The sequence below is a fragment of the Stenella coeruleoalba genome (assembly GCF_951394435.1).
Source record: "Stenella coeruleoalba genome assembly, chromosome: 5".
Classification (NCBI taxonomy): domain Eukaryota; kingdom Metazoa; phylum Chordata; class Mammalia; order Artiodactyla; family Delphinidae; genus Stenella; species Stenella coeruleoalba.
The window spans coordinates 59,695,064-59,701,132 of NC_137150.1; the positions used below are offsets into that span (position 1 = coordinate 59,695,064).

The 6,069-nt window shown below is 41.6% G+C and overlaps 1 pseudogene across 1 annotated transcript; it reads left to right on the plus strand.

Annotated features, from left to right (window-relative positions):
- The first annotated feature begins 5,439 nt into the window (after window positions 1-5,439).
- On the plus strand, window positions 5,440-5,785 carry LOC307187152 (small ribosomal subunit protein uS10-like; annotated as a pseudogene). Its single transcript has one exon. The product of its transcript is annotated as a small ribosomal subunit protein uS10-like (transcript).
- The last annotated feature ends 284 nt before the right edge of the window (window positions 5,786-6,069 follow it).

The window sequence follows — 6,069 nt, forward strand, 5'->3', positions numbered from 1 at the left end:
AGTGAGAGGCCCGCGAAACGCAAAAAAAAAAAAAAAAAATTATGTATATATGAAACAAAAAAAGTGAATAAACCCTATATGTAATCTAGAACTATGCCAAGATAATAAATTATAGCGCAGTATAGGTAATGTGACCCCATTTGTGTGTGAAAAAAAAATTAAAAAAAAATTTTTTTTAAAGAAATATAAAGTTACTTTTGGTAAGTGATTATGGATGACCTAGAAAGGAGGGGCAGAGAAATCTTTTAATTTTACTTTATGACTTTTGATTCTATTTTAAGTTTTCACATGATTTTATTCTAAAATTTTTATTGGGACTTCCCTGGTGGCACAGTGGTTTGGAGTCCACCTGCCAATGCAGGGGACACTGGTTCGATCTCTGGTCCAGGAAGATCCCACATGCCACGGAGCAACTAAGCCTGCGAGCCACAACTGCTGAACCCTCGTGCTGCAACTGCTGAAGCCCGCACGCCTAGAGCCCATGCTCTGTAGCAGGAGAGGCCACCGCAATGAGAAACCCGCGCACTGCAGGGAAGAGTGGTCCCGGCTTGCTGCAACTGGAGAAAGCCCGTGCGCAGCAACGAAACCCAATGCAGCCAAAAGCAATAAATAAATAGAAATAAATACATTTAAAAAAAGAGAAAAATTTTTAATTAATTGTTAAAATAATAAGTGCTCCGAGATCTTTCAACAGAAAGAAAGATAAAAAGAGAGAGGAAGAAAAAAAACTGCTTTTCATTCAAGTCTACCTTCGCCTAGTCTGAAGAAACACCATTTTCAAAGCTGTAAAAAGGACCTTGCAATCACTTCAAAATTTGGCAACTTTCCAATTCAGATGAAAACTGTGACAGTTCTGCCACTGTATCATAATTGTGAAATGTTTGACTTTTTCTACTAAAATATTACTAATATTTATTGAGCATTTATTAAGATAAAAAAGAGAAAGGTGAGAAAAGGTAACTTTCTTAAGAAAGAGAGCTAATCTTTCACCACGTTCTCGTATTAAAAAACATTACAGAGGGCTTCCCTGGTGGCACAGTGGTTGAGAATCTGCCTGCCAATGCAGGCAACATGGGTTCGAGCCCTGGTCTGGGAAGATCCCACATGCCGCAGAGTGGCTGGGCCCATGAGCCATGGCCGCTGAGCCTGCACGTCCAGAGCCTGTGCTCCGCAACAGGAGAGGCCGCGACAGTGAGAGGCCCGCACACCGTGATGAAGAGTGGCCCCCGTTCGCTGCAACTGGAGAAAGCCCTCGCACAGAAACGAAGACCCAACGCAGTGAAATAAATAAATAAATAAATAAAATAGATTTATTAAAAAAAAAAAATTACAGAAAAACAGGTATGGCACTTCTCACGTATCTTTTTTGGCTTCTTCCCATAATTTTCTGCCTTTTCCCTTTAATATGAAATTCCACAGATCAAACTCAATAAACTTAAAAAAATAAACCTAGGGAGTTCCCTGGTGGCCTAGTGGTTAGGATTCTGGGCTTTCATTGCCATGACCGCGGTTCAGTCCCTGGTCAGGGAACTGAGATCCTGCAAGCCATGCGGCTCTGGGAAAAAACATAAAAACAAAAAAGCCACCTATTTCTTTCTTAATACAGGAGTAATAGGTGTTCATTATAGAAAAGAAAAATAAAACACTTATAAGGCCACCCCAGAGACAATCGCTGTTAACATATTGGTGTGAAATCACACTGGTATTTTTACATGTATGCTATATTCTGTTATCCATCACTAATGGCTGTATGGTATTACCTTTCATGAATTTACGAGGATTTATATAATTAATCCCCTATTGCTGGACATTTAGATTGCCTCTAGCTTTTTGTCTTTTTTTAAATAAATTTTATTTATTTATTTATTTATTTTTGGCTGCATTGGGTCTTCGTTGCTGCGTGTGGGCTTTCTCTAGTTGTGGCAAGCGGGGGCTACTCTTCATTGAGGTGTGCGGGCTTCTCATTGCGGTGGCTTCTCTTGTTGCAGAGCACGGGCTCTAGGCGTGTGGCCTCAGTAGTTGTGGTACACGGGCTCAGTAGTTGTGGCTCACGGGCTCTAGAGCACAGGCTCAGTAGTTGTGGCGCATGGGCTTTGTTGCTCTGCGGCTTGTGGGGTCTTCTCCCCTGCATTGGCAGGTGGATTCTTAACCACTGTGCCACCAGGGAAGCCCTGGCTTTTTGTCTTTGTGATAAACATTCTTATAGTTGGGTATTTGTGTACAACTATGACTATTTCCTTGGAATAAATTCCTAATAATGTAACTGCTGAGTCAAAGTTCAACAAAAATTTAGGATTTTAACGCATCTCAATAAATAATTGTTAAAAAGAATCAGTGAATGGTTGTGAGCTTATGGCAAAAAGGAGACATCTGTGGAGGAGGTATCTGCAGTCAGGCTCAGAAGTTGAGTTGGTGGATGGATAACTAGAGAAGTTCTTAAGCCATTTTGGGGTCAGGAGAGTAAAAAAGGTGGAAGAATCTCCACATTCTTATGAATGCAGTGTACTAACTATTCAAAAAGGAGGCTTAACCTTCTTATTACAGCCAGTTCCTGGTGCTGCTCTACAGTTATCTCATAAAAGAATATTTAAAACACAGAAAAAGAGCAAGTCTTTATCCAGCCTCTCTCCTGCAATTGTGACTGTTCAGAATCTACTCAACTTTCAAGGAGTAGTTTAAGTCTTTCCTTCTTCATGAAGCATCCCTGACTCTCAAGGATTTCTTCCTTTATTAATGCATAGCATCTCTTGTCTTCATTCTCATATTCAAGAATCATTTTTGAAACTACTTTGTGCCAACACTCTGCTTGTTTATCACTCTAATCTTCACAAATATCATATGAGGTGGTTATTATCATTCTCAGTTTATACATGGGGTCCTGAAGCTGGGAGATTAAGTAACATGCCACTGTGATACAAAGAGGCTAATTCAGAATGAAACCAAAGTCCTTCACTCTCTTGAACTTTTGAAATCTATTTTTCCTAAGAGGTAGGAAAAGGCAGAAAGGGAAGCATATACAAAAGTAGAGGGAGAATGAAAGTGAAAAGAAAGAGCAGTGGGTTAGGGCATTGCTGGGAAGACTTCAGCGTGTCTGGCACAGAGGATCCTGGATGAAGTGGCAGGAGATGCAGTTGGGAAGGAAAGCTGGGGCTGGGATCTTTTTTTTTTTTTTTTTGCGGTACGCGGGCCTCTCACTGTTGTGGCCTCTCTCGTTGCGGAGCACAGGCTCCGGACGCGCAGGCTCAGCGGCCATGGCTCACGGTCCCAGCTGCTCCGCGGCATGTGGGATCTTCCCGGACCGGGGCACGAACCCGTGTCCCCTGCATCGGCAGGCGGACTCTCAACCACTGCGCCACCAGGGAAGCCCCAGGGCTGGGATCTTGTTGAATGCAGAAGCACATAGCACAGTGAAATTTAATAAGGGCAGTTGAATCTTACAATATGTTGATGATTCAAACTGTCTTTGTTAAAAGATTTGTCTTCCTAGCTAGACTGTGAGCACTGTGAGGTCAGTGGTTGTTTTCCGTATCTGTAGGGTCCAGCACAGTGCCTGGCCTATGGTAATGCTACATAAATCTTTGTTGAATGAATTAATTAATTTATGAAAATGTTCTCTTGGGAACCAGCAGACACAAAACCAAACCCAAAACAAAGCAAAACGCTGTTTTTAGAATCAGAAGACCTCGTTTCAAGTATCTTCTCTCTAACTTACAGGTTGTGTGACTTTGGGTAAGTTACACAACGTCTTTGAATAGTTTATTCATCTGCAGATAATACTGACCTCAAAGTGTAATTGTAAGGATTAAATGAGATCATACTTTTGAATTACTTAGCACAGTACTTGACAAATTGTAGACATTCAGTAAATGTCAGTTTCCTGCTTCCACCAGCCCACTACCCAGAATTGAATCATGCACTAGGAGAGCTTATATTCAGATTTAAGGAATAGCCTCTACTTCTAATATTTAGTGCTATTGTCAGACCGTGGGTGTCAATTTAATATTTTAAAAAGATGACTACTGTTTAAAGCATGTATTTCTTTTTTTAAAAATATTTATTTTGGCTGTGCTGGGTCTTAGCTGCGGCACACAGGATCTTTGTTGCGGCGTGCAGACTTCTTAGTTGCAGCGCGCAAACTCTTAGTTGTGGCGTGCTTGTGGGATCTAGTTCCCGGACGAGGGATGGAACCTGGACCCCCTGCATTGGGAGGGCGGAGTCTTACCCACTGAACCACCAGGGAAGTCCCTAAAGCATGTATTATTAAGTACCACATACAGGTTCTCAATAAACAGATGTTAAATGAATGAAGGAATGAATTGAATCCTCAGAGTTTTGTCAGAGTATCTATAGCATTCTCAGGATGTTAGATATATAAATACATCAGTCACTAGTTGATCATGTTGTCTTTAGCTGATTTGAGAGACCGCACTCAAAACCATTAAATTCCTTTTGTTTTGATTCTGTCTACACCAAATGAACTTCTGATGACCAGTTTCCAAGCTATCTTGATATCTTGAATAAGAGGACCTTGGAATCAATGAACAGGAGTAACATCTATTTAAAAATGGCATGTTGTCATCTGGCTTAAATCTCTGTTTCTTTCTTTCCTAATTTAAAACAGTTTTATTGAGGTGAAATTCACATACCATACAATTCACCCATTTAAAATGTATGTTTCAGGAAGTTCCCTGGTGGTCTAGTGGTTAGGACTCAGCGCTTTCACTGCGGTGGCCCGGGTTTAATCCGTGGTCGGGGAACTGAAATCCTGCAAGCCACGTAGCACATGGGCAAAAAATAAATAAATAAATAAAATAAAATTGTTCAAAATATTAAAATATAAAGTGTACATTTCAATGGTTTGTAATATATTCACAGAGTTGTACAACTATCACCAGAATCTAATTTTACATCTTTTTCTCATCCCCAAAAGAAACACTGCGCCTATCAGCATCATTGCCAAACCACCACTACCTCCCCAGACCCAGGCAAACACTAATTACTTTGTCTATAGATTTGTCTATTCTGGACATTTTATGGTTATAAAAATCATAATGTGTATATATATATATTTTTTATGACTGGTTTCTTTCTTTGAGCATCCATGTGTGAAAACACATTCATGGATGTGTTTTCATCCATGTTGTAGCATGTATCAGTTCTGATTGCTTTTTATAGATGAAAATACTCCATTGTATGGATATGCCACATTATATTTACCCATTCGTCAATTGATAAACATTTTGGGTTGTTTCCACTTTTGCCTATTGTAAAGAACACTGCCATCGCCACCTGACCCTGTTTAAAACTGTTCAACGGCTCTCTTGGAGGAAGCCGCGGTCTCCGCTGCAGTGGAGCCTCGGGCCATCCGACCCTGCTCCTGACTCACCACTGTTCGCTCTCGCCCGAGGAACAAGTCGACCAGGAAGCCGTGCCGCAGCCATGGCATTTAAAGATACCGTAAAGCCCGAGGTGGCGATTCACCGGATTAGAATCACCCTCCCCAGCTGCAGCTTGAAGTCTTTGCAGAGGGTATGTGCTGACCTGATCAGAGGCACGAAGGAAAAGAATCTCAAAGCGAAAGGACCGGTTCGGTTGCCTACCAAGACTCAGAATAACTACAAGGAAAACTCCTTGTGGTGAAGGTTCTAAAGCTTGGGATTGTTTCCAGATGAGGATCCACAAGTGACTTATTGACCTGCACAGTCCTTCTGAGATTGTCAAGCAGATCACTTCCATCAGTACTGAGCCAGGAGTCGAGGCTGAAGTCACCATAGCAGATGCTTAAATCAACATTTTTAATAAATTGATAATCAGTTGTTAAAAAAAAACACACACAATGCCTTCCCTTTTTTCTATTTATTTATTTAGGCTGCTTTGGGTCTATGTTGCTGTGCGGGCTACTCTTCGTTGGGGTGCGCAGGCTTCTCACTGCGGTGGCTTCTCTTGTTGCAGAGCACGGGCTCTAGGCGCGCAGGCTTCAGTAGTTGTTGCACGTGGGCTTCAGTAGTTGTGGCTCGCTGGCTCTAGAGAGCAGGCTCAGTAGTTGTGGCACACGGGTTTAATTGCTCT